This window comes from Mus musculus, chromosome 2 (genome assembly GCF_000001635.26).
Source record: "Mus musculus strain C57BL/6J chromosome 2, GRCm38.p6 C57BL/6J".
Lineage (NCBI taxonomy): Eukaryota > Metazoa > Chordata > Mammalia > Rodentia > Muridae > Mus > Mus musculus.
Genome location: NC_000068.7, coordinates 58371346 through 58390221, shown reverse-complemented (window position 1 = coordinate 58390221; position 18876 = coordinate 58371346). Strand labels below are relative to the sequence as shown.

General features: G+C 39.2%; 1 long non-coding RNA gene across 4 annotated transcripts in view; it reads left to right on the top strand.

Moving 5' to 3' along the window:
• LOC108168760 overlaps nucleotides 1–14623 on the top strand; it is a 64492-nt gene extending 49869 nt beyond the window's left edge. Inside the window, exons 1-4 of one of the 4 annotated variants that reach the window (XR_001783310.2) lie at nucleotides 664–1246; nucleotides 9932–10103; nucleotides 13201–13289; nucleotides 14340–14623. This is a non-coding gene — a long non-coding RNA (uncharacterized LOC108168760). Of the gene's footprint in view, nucleotides 1–663; nucleotides 1247–6651; nucleotides 10104–13200; nucleotides 13290–14339 lie in introns of those variants that run through there. The other 3 variants (XR_001783309.1, XR_001783307.2, XR_001783308.1) reach the window with 3 other exon arrangements.
• Nucleotides 14624–18876: the final 4253 nt, after the last annotated feature.

Here is an 18876-nt window from a genome sequence, read left to right as displayed (position 1 = left end):
AAAATTAAGAGAAGAGAAGGAGAAAGGAAAGGAAGGCAGGAGGGAGGGAAGAAGAGATATAGATAGATAGATAGTTGATAGAGATATAGATAGATAGATAGATAGATAGATAGATAGATAGATAGATAGATAGACAGACAGACAGATTTATAGGTGGATGATAGATAGAAGTACAAATAGTTACATAGATAGAAGATAGATAGCTGTTAGAGATATATACAGATACATAGATATAAGATAGATAGATGATAGGTAGATACATAGATGATAGATATATAGAGATATAGATATCAATAGATCATAGATAGATGACTATAGAGATATTTATAGATAGATGATAGATATAATATAGATAAATGTAGATATAGATACATAGATGATAGATAGAGATAGATACATAGATACATGATAAATAGATGATAGATGACATATACATGATAGCTGGATGATAGATGATAGGTAGGTACATAAGTTGATAGATATATGGAAAGACATAAATAAATATAATAGAGATAGATGATTATAGATAGATGATAGATTGAGAGATGATAGAAAGATATTGATATAGATATATATATATATATAGATAGATAGATAGATAGATAGATAGATATAGATAGATGATTATAGATAGACAGGCTGGGCTGGGTTAGAGATGCATGCCTAGTCCTGTGTCTCTCTCACTCTAGATGATTCTGCATCTCATAATGCAGGAGCACAGAGTGAAGGGAGCAATTAAACAGACACTGGACTCTAGGTGCTGGAAGATGTTCTCATCCAGTTCCTTGGTACTCGTGATGCATTCGACATGTGTGGAGAACAGATACTGCAAATGAGTAAACACTGTGCAGATGGAGGACGAGTGGCCCTTTCCCTTCTGTAGTGGGCTGGTCTGATCTAAATATGCTTCATGAATGGGGAATTGCAATCTCTTTACTCAGTCTAAAGAATGAGGGATTCTTAACCAGGAAGAACTCCAGCACACCCTCTGAAGTCCCTGTGCCACATAGTCACTTGCTTCTGTTTCTGCTTGTCACCTACAGGACTGGCATAACTCTACTTCACATACAGATGAGGAAACTTGGTGGATGACAGGCTCATGTTCCGTCTCTTCACTGCATCCTGCTGCATGGTTTCATGAGTGGGCTATGAAGATCTCACTTACTTACCCATTGTCATCAAGCAACCATTGGGATAATGAATATGTGGTGAGACACACACTGCGTTCTGTGTTGAGGATACAAAGGTAAATGAGTCACTGTTTCTGCTCTTGTGGGACTCTGCCAAAGAGGAAGAAACAGATTTTGCTTTCGTTAGGAATTTGAATTGTTTTTCCCCCCATGCCTTCACTTGGCCTTAAGAGTGTACTTGTTATCTGGCCTGTGCCAAGTAGGCCCTACACGATGTTAGCTGAGACAGAGCCTTTGCTCTTTGCGTGTTTACACGTCTTGACAGACATAATAGACCTACGGAGATGACTAATTAACCATATGGGTGATGACAAATGTTCTCATTAACTCTCACAACCCACTAATTCAGGATTCTCAAAATATGAAGAATAACATCAATCTGATAAGTAAAAAAAAAAAAGAAACCTCCGAAGACTCCAAATAGTGACTGAATAGAACGACTAGGGCTCACGTGCTCTCCTGCAGGAAAACCATCTCGAGTCTGTGTCTGAACCAGTGTATTCCCGGATCACACAGAGTTCTAACGCTGTTGGATAGCTGCTTGAAACTTACAACACATTTGAAAAAAGGGACCTGTTTGTTCCTTAGGCACTACCCCAAAGAAAGAGAGTTAGCTTCCCATAAAACCATATTAATAGAAAAGTATCTGACCTGGGAAGCAGGATTGGGAACACTTTGAAGCACAAAGAATTTTTAAAATGTATTTGATTTGTTTTGTTCTTGAAGAACATGACTAAGCTTAATAGTCTTTTCTCAAAACCATTTTCTTTCTCTCTTCCTCTCTCCCTTTCTTCCTTTCTCCCTCTCTCCCTCCCTCCCTCCCTCCCTCCCTCCCTCCCTCCCTCCCTCCCTCCCTCCCTCCTTTCTCTCTCTCTCTCTCTCTCTCCCTCTCTCTCTCTCCCTCTCTCATCCTTTCACAGAACTTAGGTATGCTCTTTACCCTTTGTTCCCTTCCATTTAACTCTCATTAGTCTGAGCACTGACAATCTGTAGTGCTTTGATAACAGGTCCCATTGACTACCAGCTATAGAATTCTATAATCCAGAGAAGTTTTTAATCTTCTCGTGGTCCCTCAGTTTCATGAAGATGTAGACCAGAGGTGGCAATCCCTGAGCTGGAGTTCAGCTCATTCTTCATGGAGGCCCATCTAAGCTGCTCTTTCCTTAGCCACCGGACAGGTGTGTTTGGAAACAGCTAGGCTCACAGGGAAGCGGGCCCTGTGAACTGGTAGGGAAACCTGAACATACTTTGAACTCAGGGGTGAAACTTCTGGCCACTAGGATTGCTGCCTTGGAGAACTACTTTCTGGTGACAGATGGTAAGCAGTTTACTGGCCAGAGAATGGCCTTTTATTATAGGAAGAGGACTTTTATTATTATTTCCAAGAGGACTGCTGAAACAGTATATGATGGCAGCTCTATTCTCAAGTGGGCAGAGGGTGGAGGGTAGGGAAAAAGCAAGTTCTAGAAGGATTCATTTTGACACTTGGACACTGAAAATAGTTATGATATGTTTGTTATTTTTAAAAGTGGATTTTAAAATCTAGAGGTGAGATACCAATTATGTATCTTTGCTTTTCTTTGAGTCACATAGGAAAGGGGCAGGTAGAGGCCTAAACACTTTGCAGAGCTTCTTGTTTACAGAATGAGGCTGGAACTCAGTGATAAAATACCTGCCTGGTTGTACAAGGCCCTGGATTTGATTACCAGCACCAAGAAGAAGAAGGAGGAGGAAAAGGAGAAGAAGTGTAGAGGAGGAGGAGGAGGAGGAGGAAAAGGAGAAGAAGTGTGGAGGAGGAGGAGGAGGAGGAGGAGGAGGAGGAGGAGGAGGAGGAGAGAGAGAGAGAGAGAGAGAGAGAGAGAGAGAGAGAGAGAGAGAGAGAGAGAGAGAGAGAGAGAGAGTTGGTTCAGACAAAGAAATTAAGAAAATTTGTGAAGGATAACAGAATCTATGGGAGTTCAATGTTAATCTCTTCCTCTGGGATGCTGGAATTGAATCTAGACCCTGCTACAAGCCAGCAAGCATCCTAACTACTTAGTTACACCCCCTAGCCCACTGCAGATCTCTTGAGTTGCTTTTCCCGGTTGTACATGCTAGTCCTGTGTTTTTGTAATTCATTTGAATGAGTGGGCAGCTAGTCAAAATCAGCACTTTATGTGCAAATGACCGAGAAGCATCCATGTGTAGGTCAAAGTGTCACTGAGGATAATCTTGTGTATGTTGTCTTAGGTCTGGTGAGATCTCAGGGCAGTTTTAAGTTTGCAAAATGACAGAACTGAGGTTCAAGGAAAAAAGAAAAAGAGAAAAAGGTGTCTTTCTTTTGGCACTCAGCCAGGTCCTGAAAGCTGTCATTCAAGCTCTCATTTTGTGATTTCCAGACCAGTGATCTCCCTAATAGATCATTCCTTGCTTTCTCAGCCACACACTCTTCCCCAGAACGTCTGCCTTAAAAGGGAAAAAAGGTAGATGTGGAAGTTTTCATACCTGTATATAAAATATTAAGAGTAATGATTGAGACAGATATTGTGATTAAAATTCAAGTGTAAAAATGGAACCTTTTATGTTTTTTGCAACTCGTGAAACTGTCAATTGGAATATTTTACAAGTGGCATGAGAGGGTATCCCAACATCTTTTAAGTCCTTAGGTTAACTAGTGCTCTCTTACAATGTTCTTATATGTATCATCGTGTTACCGTTTTGAAACTTGCTGAGTTCCATTGCAAACATCCTGTAGACTCATGCTATAGAGTTGGGCAGTACTCTATGAATTTTGCATAAGGTTTGATTTGCCTTCATCAACCCATCCTGAAGGGACCCCACTGACAACCTTGACTAGTTTCTTAGACATATGTATGATAAATAAATGGCTTTTCTTGAATATTTAAAAATGCTTTGTTAGTGAGCACCTGTTAAATACAGCTTTTATTTGTGTCCATTTAAGAACACATGGATACATTGTGTTTAATGAGCTCTTTGCCCATTAAATAAATAGCATTCCAGTAAAGACAGAAGTAAAATATTCTGGCACTTTAGAGTTCCCAATGATATTCAATTGTGAAACTGGAGAACACAGTCCTTCCTATAAGCTCTGTTAATTACCAAACAGAATTTAGTTAGAATGAATTAATTTTAATCTCTCTCTGTGGTGAGGAATTTAGATTGTGAAGTACCCAAAGGAATTCATTATGAGGCAGTTTTGCTTGTAAGCAAGGCATCAATCTACCTATTTTGCTTTTGAGCAAGATTCAAACTTATGGGTAAAAGATTCCCTTGGGTTAAGGCAGATGTCTTGAGAAGTTTCATTAATAACTATTTAGAGTAACTGTTTATGATTCATGAGCTACGCACACTTATTTTCCTGTGGCTCACTAGACCATCTGTAAACTGGCCTGACACAGGACTTCAAAAGAATAAATGCATAGAAAAAAAATTCTAAGTTAGAATTCTGTTCTTTTTTAAGTTGAAATCTGTGCTGTTTTCAGAGTCAATCAAGTGTCTTTTATTTTAAGGTTTTCTTTTCTTGGAGATCTAAACATTGATTGTACATTAATTTCAGCATATTGATTTTAACATATGGAAGACAAATATTTCTGTTATTTCATATGTATTTCTGGAATATTTGGCCATATTATTTTAAGTCAAATGCATGAATCTCTGGGAAGCAGAGACCAAAAAAGTAGTAAAATAATGTTATGTAACACAAATTTCCTGACTTCTCAGTAACAGCCGCATGATTTAAAGTATGGACAGCATGTCTTTAATCCTGAGTGTGCTATGTATCTTATAAATTTAAACAACACAAATGTGAATTTTAAAAGAGTAATTATACAATCCACTCTTTACATATCATCCATAGTATATTTTAGCATGTCTTTCATAAATCTACCCACTTGCGTACATATGTACACATACATGTACCTTTTGTATTGGGAACACTGAGATCAAGTTATGTGTATTGTATAGGAGCCAGTTTTCTTGATCTTGCCTGTGTATAACCATGTAGAAATACTAAATAGTGTTTGATATCCATTCATTATTCAGGTGTCCACTCAAGAATAATTTCTTTGTTGATTGACATTGAAGCTGTTCTCAGTATCTTTTCAGGTGAAATTGTGCTTCCCGGCTCAGTGGTTAAGAACATTTGCTGTGACTTGAGTTCTCATCAGAGCCATCAGGCACTCACAACCACCTGGAATGCCAGAGCCAGAGAGTTGTCCATGAAAAAAACTCAGAGTTTTTTCTGTGTATAGTGTAAGAACTCAACCACCATTTGTTCTTAGCACTTTGACCAGTTATGTGTCAACTGCATTATCTGTTGACATGGCAGAGAGAAACCTTTGGCTAAGGTTGAAAGTGGCATTAATGTATGGGTATAACTACAGTTTGAAAACATGCCCATTTAGTGACCAAGTAGTAGCAGGTTTCCCTTTAGAGACTATAACCTCTCAAGTGGTAGACTGACTTTGGACTAGTTTATAGTGTCAGATGTTCATTTCCTTCTGTGCAACAGGCCTCAGGTCCAACCAGAAAGTGGTTGGTTACTCATATAAAATCTTCATGCCACTATTGTGCCAGTGGGCATATCTGTCTGGTGGGTCACTACCATAACATTTGGTGTTAACTACTGGGTACTAGCTCTGATGACTTTTCTCCCCCAGTGGCCTGAATGACCCCTTCTAACATTGTGAGCTAGAAAAGAAGTTTTCAAGTCAGTTCCAGCTTGATTTTTCTAGCTCTTGAAACTGACACAGAGACATGTAATGTCTTTAGCAACAGGGTCTTCCCAACTAGTTAGGATGGGCAATCAGGAACAATGACCATAACCAGGTTTGTTGGGGCAGAGACTTGGGGCTCTGGGGCCTCTGTAACTAATCACTTGTAAGGAGATATTCCATGCCTACTATTGAGATTTTTATTTTATTAACCTTGTCTTGTGGGGAAATATTATCCATCATGGAGGATATCTGTGTCCAAACACTTTCTATTTTTTTTATTTGGTTTAGTAGTACTGGTCGTATATACCAGAACTGTATTGATAGACAAACAATAACATATTTTAAAAACATGAAAAATAAGTCAATGTGGGTTGTATGTGTATGTGTGTGTGTGTGTGTGTGTTGTTTTGAGACAGGATCTCATGTGGTTCAGGCTGGCTGTAAACTCAATAAATAGTTGAGGCTAACCCTGATCTCCTGGTCCACTTTCTTCCCTTTCTCCCTTTATAAATATAATTTAAAACTTTATGTTTTTATTTTTTCCCTTTTATTGAAAATAGATTCCTTTCTTTTACAATATATTGTGATTACAGTTTGCCCTTCCTCTACTCCTCTTCAGTTTTTCTGTTCTTTAGAATATTATTTTGTATATTTATTTAGCTTAATTATACTATATATTAAATTAATACATAATTATATAAAATATATAAATTAAACATATGTAATTACATATAGATTAATATATCTAAATTGAATATATATACTTAATTAGCTTACAAAGTAGTGGGTTTCCATAGGGTCATTTATACATCCTGAATTTTGGCGAGCCCCGCTCCCACTCTCTTCTATTCCTTGTCCTCCTCTTCTCCCATACCCACTTAGACCTTTACAGTTCCAGTATTGACCTTTACTTTCAGGCCACATGTGTCCCACTCCCATCTCTTTCCTTAAGACCCTTCTCTGCCTCCACATGTCCTCAGCAGGTCATGTGCCTTGACCTCTCCAGATAACTCAAATTAACCATATATAAAACTTCAAAGCAGGGATATACATATGAAGGGGGATATACTGGGTTCATCTTCATGAACCTGGTTTTCTAACTTCCTATAAATTCTTCTGGTTCCACTTCTTGCCTTGCAAATTTTATTTTTCAATATAGCAAAATTTAATTCCACTGTGGATATGTACCATACTGTCATTATCCATTCTTGGGTTGATGGACAGCTAGGCTGATTACATTTCTTGGCTATGGTGAAGCATCATTCTTAACTTTGGAATTTCTAAATTCCAAAATATGCGATTTTTTTTTGGGGGGGGGACTTCAAATTTCAGAGCTTTTGTATATGGTGCTTGGGAACAGCATACTCTACTAGAAATTTGTGGAAGATAACTTTCCTTTCAATTTTGAGGTATACTCTCAGTGTCTTTTTTTTCTCATTATGGTTGAGCAGGTAGATGAAAATAGAACTTCATTATGATTTTGTTTTCTGTATTTTAAAATTATCAGTGAGGCTGAACAATAATTCATGTGTTTAATAACTGCTTATATTATCTCTCTTATTACTATGCATCTTCCATTTCTTCCCAATTTGATTCTCAGATTTTGCTTCCTGAGTTGAGTGAACTCTTCACATTTAAAGCTATTAATTGTTCATCAGTAATATCAATAACAAACCTACTCCCTAGTAGTGCTTGTCATTTGTCATTTGGATTCTGGGTCATTTTGCAGTGAGCTAACTTTGTGTAGTACAGTTAATCATGAAATTTGGGCGGTTGTCATTTTCTCTTCTGTATTGTTTTAAAAAAATCACTTTATCTTATTAATATTCTGTGCCTTATTTTTCATCTTTGAATTGCATATATCTGAAAATTGTTTCATTTTTCAATATCACGTTTCAAATCTACTTGTGTGTTTTAGCATTCACTTGGCAGATTTGAAGATATCAACCACCCCATTAGTCCTTAGTTCCTGTTTGCATGTTTCTAGCATTATTTCATGACCCATTTGAGCATGAGGTAATTCCTTGATATAATTGTGGCTTCTAGGGTCAGATGGACATGGTGTTTAAGTCGTCATTCAGCTATTTACCAAATGGGACACCCCAGAAAGTATTGGTGGGTTCTGATGATCATATTGTGGTAATGCTTTCGCATACGCTGTCCATGTTGGATATTGCCATTGTTTTCAGTGCTATTATTGTCGTCATCTAATCTGGTGGAGTTGTGCTGATCCCAGTGAACTTTGTAACGTGTTAGCACCTAAGGTGCTGCTTCCGCAGAAGCTGTTTCCAAAGCCTGAGACTTTAGTGCTGCATAAGATAAAATATAGGGTTTATTATTTCACAGTAGTATCCCTTGATGCTGTTTATGTTTCATGCACAGATTTTTGGGAACCATGAAAATTCCACTCATTTAACTATAAGGTTTAACCATGGATCAGCAGGCCTGGTAGATAACTGGTATATAAATCAAAGAACAGGGATGAAAACCTTCTTGGTAATTCATAGTGTTTATAAGTTTTATAAGGAAAGCATCACCAGATAGTTCACAATTTAGAATTTCTGTAACTATATGTCACAAAGTAAAGCGAAAAAAACCACTAGCCACCTGCTCACATACAAAAAAGTTAATAACTGCAACAGCTAAGGAGTTTATAAACATTAAGATGAAAAAGATAATTCACAGCCAGCAAAAGTATGAGAAAGATTCAAATGCAAATTAAAACATTAAAAATATTTATAATAGCCAAGATCTGGGGAAATAACAACGTGTTATTCACACTTTGTAGGTAGAATTCAGTGTGATAGTACCTAAAAATTTAGACTTTATGTATGCTTTGGATCAGCAAATGTCACATAGAGATATTTCTTCTACATAGCAATGCATGCGCACTAAGCTATCTGATAAGGAAAGGAGCTACTATATTATGAAGAAGTGGAAACAGATGGAGTTCTGCAAGTACAATAAGCTTGCTACCTAGTGTTACATAATGATTAAAAATCCCTTGGCCAAGATTGACATGGAGAGTTCCTACAGACATTATTGTAAGTGGAAGCAAGGTCCATGTGTGAAGAGGAAGCTTCCAGACAAAAGCACAGATACACACACACACACACACACACACACACACACACACACACACACACACAACCATGTTGGAAGAGGTCCGGGAAAATGCGATGCTAAGTAGGCTGATTGAACCCTGGTAACTGTTTCTTCCACAATGTATTTAGAGCTACAGAATATACAGAGCACCGACTTTGTGGACTTGTGTTTTAAAACCTGAGTGTGGTGTTTCCGAGAAGTAGTAAGGCATCTTCAGGGTAGGGGAATTGAAGCAGGTGGGGAAGGGGTTTGTTTCCTTTTCATCCCCTGCACCGCTTTGAGGTTCAAACGGCTTATAAATGTGTTCATGTAACTGAAACTCAACGAAACACGATAACATTAGTTATTATTGCACAGTAGTATTTCTTGTGAAGTGTAACAGAATGGTCACTTCTGAAATCTTGCCCAGGATAATTGACTTTTTACAGAGTACAACTGGAGAGCCAATTATAAGATCATGGCTTCTATGATTCACAGTATAGTGTCGGACTCTTCAGAACCACAGCACACAGGACCGGCTCTGCATCAGCACATGTTTTAAGATGATGCCTAAATCCTCATTAGAGTGGGAGCTCTGGGGTGTAATGAGGTGATTTTGCTGACAAACTACACCTTGTTCCATCACACTAAATTTCACACTGCAGAGAATACTGTCAAGTCCTGGGATAGATTGTCTCTCTCTGCTGGTATCCCATTGAACTTTTGCTCTTTAACATATAAGAAAAGCTGTGGCAGGATGAAGCCTCCTGCTATCATTAATTGTGAAACTGACTTAGAGCTGGTTGGCAAGGCTGTTGAACAAGGGCATCGTTAATCTCTCTTGAATTTTCCTGAGAAATAGATGGATGCCCTCATACCATTGAATTTTCTGCCTCCAAGACTGGCCTTTTGGGTCTGTCATTTGTTTTCTGCTTCTGACAGAGATCTGTGTAAGGAGAACAACACCGAGAATGCAAAGGTTGGCCTCAGCGAGCTGCAGCAGAGGCAGCTGGGAGTACGGAAGACTTGGGACACATACCAGACTGATGGCACACCATCCAAAGAAGGCAGCTGCTGTTGGTTTTCATCCATGTTCGAGTGGAGGCCAAGAGTTGTAAATTTTCTAATTTTTAAAGAGAAGCAAGAGGCCCCAATGTTGTATGCTTTTTCTGTTAGCTTCCAAATGTTTGGAAACACAAATCTAAAATTAATGTATTATAAAATTCTACCATCACTTAATCAACCCTATACAACTTACTACAACCAAGTTTGGAATTTGGATATTCACCACTTTGCAGCGTTACATTTATCACTTTTTCAGGCGGTCTTAAATACTCCATGTCACAGACTCCCAAACTTTGCAGTGTGTCCTTACTCACTCTTTGCTGAAGTTTTCAATAATGCAGGCTATTGGTTTCTACTCACATGCATTGGAAACTATATATTTTTTTTTATAAACTCTTCCATTGAATACATACAGTTAGTTCAACAAGAGTCTCTGGCTAGCTGCCAATCAGCTATAATTGGAATGGCAGATGGGATCTATGTTAAATGCAAATTCTAATCCATTAATGGTGGTTGTCTGGAACACTGACTGGAGGACTGTCAGTCTGTGGCAGGGTCTGTGGGGAAAGACTGGCGATCTTTTAATGATGTATGCCTGGGGTACAGGTTAGTAGAGAGAGATGGTTATATAATTCTTTTTTCTGACCATGGCTCATAGGGCAGGATTTTTGCTTTAAAAATACTTTAAATCTCTTTGTAATGTTGCCCTATCTTCTTCTCTAAGTTTGTGTGATGGGAAAGGGAAGGAGAGATGGAGAAAGTATAAAGGGAGAAAGAAAGAGAGGAGGGAGACAGAAGTGTGGAAGGAGGGAGGGGAAAAAGGTAGGGAGGGAGGGAAGGAGGGAGGGAGGGAGAGGGAGAGGGAGAGGGAGAGGGAGAGGGAGAGGGAGAGGGAGAGGGAGAGGGAGAGGGAGAGGGAGAGGGAGAGACCAAGCTACTGATTTTGAGTCAAGACTCAGATATTCTAGGTTTCTAAACTCAGATTTCTAGAAAGATGAAAACTGATGGGCTTCGATCTTTATTTCCTAGACATTAGTCTAATTAGGCCTGAGAAGCATAGCATAGCTCCCTGGGTTGCAACTCTATTCCTAAGATGTCCCATTCCTTCTGACCTATCCACCAGTAATCACAATATCTTCTTTTGGCTCTCTTGTTAGTCATAATTTTGAGGAGAATTGAGATGTCTGTGTGTAGAGTTGAAGTCCATTATTATTTGAAAACACTTAGTGGTTTTGATTAAAAGCAAGCAATTAACACTCCATGTGTTTGTGGTATCAGTAAACTTCAAGTGAGTGGCCCCATCTTGGGTCAACAGCAGAACATCGTCAGCAGGAACCAAGGTTTTCTTTTCCTTTTGTTCTACCTTGTAAATTAGAGGCTGATTTGTTTGTAAACAAGTATTGCTTGAGACTATAGCCTGAGCCTAGCTGCTGGGTCCAAATATTCCCTCCACAAGAGGGAAAAGAGCAGGAGCAAAGGGGAACTTTCTCCTTGAACACAGCTCTCATGTTGGGAAGAAAAGACTCTGAAGTCCTAGGTACACTCTCTCCTTTTATACCACCAGTGTCTTAAATCCTTTACTGGACCAATTATTGGCAAAGGTAAATTAGTCAAACCAATGGCAATTCATTCGATGGGCTGGGCATGCTACAAGCAGAACTCAGGGAGGATAATGAGTGGCAGGGAGTAGTGAGCAATGTGTTGAGTTTAGATGAGTTTAGACAACAGCCCAGGACGCTCGTTCTAGTGCTGGGATGATGAAAACGATCCCCTAGCATGAAAGGGGATCTGAGGATCTGAGACTCCTGTTCAGTAGCTACTTGGAGGACAGAAAGTGTGTCAAAACCCATGGTTTTCATAAAAAAAAAAAAAAAAAAAAAAAAAAAAAAGCTCAGAGTCGTGTTAAAACCCGGAGAGCTTAGATTTACAACATGCAAAACCAACATGCCTGCTCTAAGCACAAAGATGCTCTTAAGCTGAGAGTGAGAGGTAGTCAGATGTGAGCAGCAAACTCAAGTTTTTTTGTTTTTTGTTTTTTAAATAGAGCAAGCTAACTTTTGTTTGCCTCTATCCAGTGATTTTTTAACCTTCTGGGTTTAAGGGCCTCATTGAGAATCTGAACAAAGTTGTGGAATGCTTCCCAGAGAGGTGCATTTGCATAGCTGCACAATGATTTGAATATTAATAACCTCTACTCTAGTGTTCTTGGCCCTATTAGAAGAACTGAAGCAGCGTAACTAATAACTAACGATAGACATCATTAATTGAGTCCTTTCCAGTCTCCTAGGCGCCACCAGAATCTACTCACTGTTAGCATCAAGGGCTCAAAACTACATAGTTTTATAAAGTCCTTTTATTGTTGCTGATGAAATTAATTAGATCCTTCCTGACTTGTGAGTGAAGCAAGGGGTTTACGTTTAAAAAAAAAATCAAAATTCCGTGCTCACTGAGAATCAGCAAACCCCTTCAACCTTCTGAGTCTTCCTTTATGTCACCTGTAATCTGAGGAGAGTAACTGTCCCCAAGACAGAGCAGAAACAAAGGAAACTGTACGCAGCCACAGCAGAGCACGTCCCCGCATACAGCTTGCACTATAAATATTTAACTTCACTGTAGGCATGTATAAGAGGTTGATTTGTTTGCAGGAAGAATCCTGTTCAAATAGGAAATGATTACTTGGACTAAGAAATTCATGGCCATAATATTTACGTTGCATGTTAAAAAACAGAAAACAGCAAGGGCACAAGTGAACTGCAGAGTATTCCAGCCACACAGGACTCAAACACATTAGCCAAACAAAGCTCTTTAATCCTCTGGTCTCATCCTCTCTGGTGACCCCGATTTTGGAAGGCCTTTGGAGGTTGCCTTTCCGAAAGCTTTAACACTTCCCTGCCAACAGAGTAGGTTCTTGTGAATGTGGAAAGAGATTCTTTCAAGTGACAGGATTGTCCTGAAGAGGGAAGAAAGTAGAAAGCAACAAAGACACTTTTCTAGTGACGTCAAAACAACAACAACAACAACACCCCAAAATTTGATGATAATGTAATATATAATCTGGGGTAGAGTAGACATTTAGAGATTTACTCTGTTAGGGCCACAAAAAGATATCTTATCATAACTTGCAGTTTCTTATCTTCTTCTTCCAGTTTTAGTTTTTACTGGTGCCTACTGTCAACCTATACCCATGCACATCCTGTTTGCTCTGGGGTCACCCACCTCTCAACTGCTCTGTAAGGTAGGCTTTTCCTCTTGCACCATCTAGCTCGAGGCCTCTATGACTTGTCCCTAACTCACCCTGTTAGTGAGAGGCAGGATGGAGTTGGATACACCCCAATACTTGCGTCCAACTACAACTCAATACTTTTGCTCAACTCCAGCTTTTGAGGACAAATGTGGAATGTAGCAATTGAATAAAAGATAGCAAAAGACTGGATAAAATCACTCTGGAATTAGAGAAGAAATATAGACAGAGCAGGAGAAGTGGTCTAACTGTTGAGATTTTCTGTCATTTCTAAAGTCAACATGTTTCTGACTTAGCCAATGATCTAACAATCAAAAAACCTCCGTTGTGTGTAAGCAGCATTAACGTCTGGGATGCAGGTCCAGATGAAGTATCAGGCCAACAAAATCTCAGTGATATTTAATCATCTTTGAGGCCATGATCATTTCTTACAAAAGCCACACACAACTCAACGTGAGTGCTGAGCCCAAGAATAGTTGTGAAAATGGAACATTTGTGAAGCACTGCCTGTGAGTCAGTCACCGCAGGCCTGACTTTCATTTATCTCTGGCCAGTGATCCATAGCTTTGTAAAAGATCATGGAAATGATCATCATTTACATATAAACACAGTGTTTTGTGGGATTCATTTTTAAATGATGGTATGGGGAGACACATGCACTATAGCACAGATGATGAGAACAGGAGATTAAAAACTATTCAGGCAGTTGAGGACAGGGACCTTGAGAGCAGCAATTCCATTTTTGTCCTTGGCCGGCAGACAGACATGTCCCTGGCACTCTCCTAGACACAGGACAGAAATACAAGAGGTGTTTTGGGATCCTAGTGTCTGGTCTGGTTTCTTGTTATCTTTTTTACATAGGCTGGAAATGATACAATGAACGTGTGACTATAACTCCAACCAGGACAACCTTTGGGTGAATAGCTTTAGAGCAGGAGCTCTAAATGGTGTATATGTGTTGTTCTTACCATAATTTTGGTAATGATGCTGTCCATCTTTGGATCGTGTGGACTCACTTCTGTTTTAAACTATTCTCTTCTTTAGAGTTGATCTACATTCAAAATGGTCCATCTATTTGAGTGCTATGGATTGTTGGGCCTAACTCAGCCAAACATCTATGGCCTAAAGGAAAGACCTAAGGCTGGCTCAAGTCCGGATACCTGCCTCGCTCGCTTCTGTACTAGAGTGACTAAGCACGACCTCCTTAAGCCAACCTTTGCCTAGCTACCGCTGATGTAGAATAACTTCATTGGCTCTGCCAGTCACCCCATGCCCTCCATCACCCTTCCCCACCTCCTACCTCATCTCATCCCCCCCAAATCCCCCCTCCCCCCCTCAACCCTATACAAGCTAGAGGTTGATTTAATAAAACAAGTTCCTACTTTGACCAGACTCAGGCCCCGTGTGCTTCTTTTGGGCCGTCGACACTCACCATCCCGCTCAGCCCCTGATGGACCTGGTTCTCTCCTCTCTCCTGGACCTGCTGGCAAAGAGCCTACAGTTGATTCTTTTCCAATGCGGGAACATCATCAAGAGTAGAGGCCCTAAATCCAATTATGCCTCAATTATAGCCCATCTCCTAAATTATTTTATGGTCTCAGTTCTTGAAAGAGGAGTGTTGCAAGAAGTAGTAGCCTGTGTGACCACTGAGGATGGATCCCTCCCTCATGATTCACTTTGGACCCTACCTCCTGTTAACTGGTGATGCTGGAAGAGAAACATCACATTTTCTCTTCCTTGGATTTAAAGTACATATGAGCAAGCAGTGATCTTTTGGTTTTGTTGAGGCTGTTTAGGGGAAAACTGCTTCCTCCTGGTCAAAAATGACAAAATCCCAGTCTGCCTCTAGGACTGGTGGTGACATGGTAATACCCCACACTCTTGCTTCTTTCTTTTAAAAGTAATGGAGCTGGGCCTGTCCAGAAGGCCACTCCCTAGGAAGGCTGATTCCCCTGAGTGTGTGCTAAGAAGGTGGGAGGAATAATTATCCCCTTAATGAGATAGTGTTCTTTTATTCCCAGAAGCCCCTCCCCAAAGGTAGCTGCTTACAAGACTGTCAGCCACATAGCACTGAAGAGTGTGTCCACTTTGCTGAGTTCTAACTCAAAAAAGTGTAACTTTTCCTTTCTTTTTGCTGTTTCTTTTTTCCCAGAGACTGGCCAAAAGCCTAAACATGCTCTCCCTGATAACTCTGGACTCCCGCTCCCCACTTGTGCTTTGCAGCTATTTGCCAACTTCCACTAATGAGCACGCCAGCTTTCTTGGACCCTGAGTGAAGAAGGCATGCTTTCTCTCTTCCTCTCTTCATCAACCTCCGTCTTGGAGCTGCCAACATTTACAGCTTGACCGTCCTCTTGTTTATATCTCAAACTCTAATTAAATTGTCTCTGAGATTTCTTTGGAGTCTGTTTTCAAATTCTTTTGTTAACAAGGTTGAGAATCCAAAAGGGAATCCCAATTTTCCTTATAAAAGGAATACTTTAATTAATTAAGAATTAATTAAGCCAATAACTATTGGCTACTACTATTCATTAAATCCTTAGTAGGTTACAGACATGCCCTTCACTTGATTTATCATATTTAGTTATCATTCCTACCCTATAAAATAAACAATATTACTGGTCCCATTTTCATAGATGTGAAATTGGGGCTTAATGAACTTAAATAGCTTATTCACAGTTCTGTAGTTAGCCAATAAGAAGAGCCAGAAATCAAACTGAGGTCTCTTTGATAACAAAACATATACTCTGAGGCACCTCATTACAATATCTTTAGTTCTTTGTAGATATTCAAGATCTTTTATTCCAACAAAAAAGAATTGTGAAAATCAGCATTTATTTTCAATGGTGTGTGTGTGTGTGTGTGTGTGTGTGTGTGTGTGTGTGAGTGTGTGTGTGTGTGTGATTTTTTTAAGGGGGGATTCTTATATTAGTAGCTCCCATCTGATCCAGCAGACACTACGCAGTCATCTATTTCATGTCTTAGCTCTGGATTAAGTTACACTGTCAGGAGCCACATCCTGGGTCACAGTGACCATTTCCTTCCTCTTCTACCACATCGAAGACTTGGTGCTATTAAGTTGTTTTAATAATTAAGTTTAAATCTTGGGTTAAGGGGCAGCACTAGCAATGCTACTAAATCTATGGCAGTATTTACTTTAGGGATGTTTTTAGCATAATTTCAGTGTGTTCAGAATAAGATTTGAAGCAATCAATTGCTTTTGGACAAAATAAGACATTTTTCAGTGATGTTTCCTTTTACTTAAAAGTCAGAATTTCAGACTCCAACCTGGAATCCAACTTCAGTCTCCAAGAAAGAACCTTGACCTGTACTTACATTTGTACTGTCAGTCGTGGACAACCTCTCTAATTTTCGTTTCCCTTTGGTAACTACATATTACACCAAATGTGTTCTTGTAAGAGATCTCAGATTCTTTGGTGAATTAAAGAGGAATATAAGTTATAATTCAACCAGTTCTCTCTTTTTGGTTTCCCAGCCTATGCTAAAAGAAGACATAGCTTTGAAAACAGAAATTGGTTCTTCAGTATCTTAACTTTCAAGGATACAAGGAAACGATCTCCAGTTAGGGAGATAGGATAGTAAAAAAGCATAACACTTTTGGTGGCCAACACCAATTTTTCCTCCTCCTCTTCTTCCTCCTCTTCTTCCTCCCCCTCTTCCTCCTCCTCCTCTTATTCCTCCTCCTCTTTCTACCCCTCCCCTCCTCCTCTTTCTCCTCTTCACCTTAATAGGGAAAGATACTATGCTGTCTCCATCCTGCAGAAAGAGTTATCTCAGGCAATATAATTTTTTCCACTCACAGTGTATTCTCTACTTTATTGTAATGGCTTTGAGTAGAATGGGACTTGTTTTTAAACCCAGTTTTGTTGTTGTTGTTTAGTTGTTGCTTTTTATTTTGTAGTTTTTTTGAGACTAGATCTCACTATGTAGCTTTGGCTGGCTTGGAACTAGTTATGTAGATAGACCAGGCTAGCTTCAAACTTGGAGATTTCCCCTGCCTCTGACTCCATCAATGTTTAAATCTCAGTTTTGAAAGGACAACATTCCTTTAAACGAAATATAGCTAAGTATGTGAATTTGAAATCTCCTCTAGCCAAAAGGTCAACAGAGCAGCCCAGGCTCAGCTGGCAGAGTACTGTCTACACTATCGCTATTTTTCTCTGGGAGGAATGTTGGGTTTTTTTCTAAAGCAGTTATACTAATGAGTTTACACTCTTAATCTTGGTGCTAGATAGCATGGACCTTGAAAATGTTTTAAATATGGTCAAATCAATTGAGAGAACACTGCTGAGAGATTATTAAAAAAAAAATCAGGGTGTTTCCCCAAAGCAGCTTCTTTGAATGCCTCATTTGAACAAATATATCAGAAATCTGTTTAGGGAAAAATGCAGTTCTTATTCAAAGGGAATGAAAGATAGTTTATTCCAAATATGAGTGAGCATGGCCTGGGAACATAGTTATGCATTACCCCAAATTCCATGTTTCAATGCAGGAGAAGTTTCCTGAAGTTCTTATAGTAACAGAACCACGAAAAGCCATAAATCGTTGCACCTTTCAAATACAGTGGTCCAAGCATTAAGTAGGGGATTACAGCACCACAGAGAAACCCCAGCTGTCAGCCTCAGGTGCTAGATGATAGTACTAATGGCCATTTCCATGGTGGAGAAAAGTAAATTCTTTACAAAGTATTTATCAGGATGTTCAGTTCAGCTTTGTCTGCTAGTTGCAGGATGTTAGGTACAACCTGAAGGTAGACAAGGAATGGCTCTTTATGAGTATAAAGATAGCCCAAGATAAAGTATTAGGCTCTAGATTTGTAACATTCTAACTGCTTATTTATTAATTTACTGATTTGCATATATGTACATGAGTGATCAATGTATGCCAGATAACGATTGTGTTTCTCTGGAGCTATGTACCATTTATCTGTCTTATCTATCTATCTATCTATCTATCTATCTATCTATCTATCTATCTATCTATCTATCTATCTCTGAGGCTCTCTCATTGTCTTAGAATTTGCCAAGTAGGCTAGAATAGCTAGACCAACCTACCTTGGGAATTCACCCATCTCTACCTTCTCAGTGTTGAGATTATAATCACTCACTGCCACACCTGTGTTTTTTTTTTCTTCTATTTTTAACCAGGGTTTTGGATTTGAACTCAGACCCCTGTGCTTGCAAGCTAGTACATTACTGGCTAAGCTTTCTCTTCACTTATCTATGTATCTATGAATGTATGCATCTATCTGTCTGTATATCTATCTTCTATCTATCAATCAAGCAATCATCTGTTTAGTCTATATATCTATGGCTGTGCTAAAGATTGGATCTACTGCTTTCTACTTTTAAGGCAATGCTCTATCAATGAACTATAACCCCAACCTAACCTGCCTGAACTCACTATTTCTTTGGATTCATCTCTAGTGCTTTCTATACCCTGTCACCCTAATGTCTTTCTGGTTTTTCCAAACTCAACTGTCTGTCTCTGAGTTCTACACACACACACACACACACACACACACACACACACACACACACATACACACACACACACACAC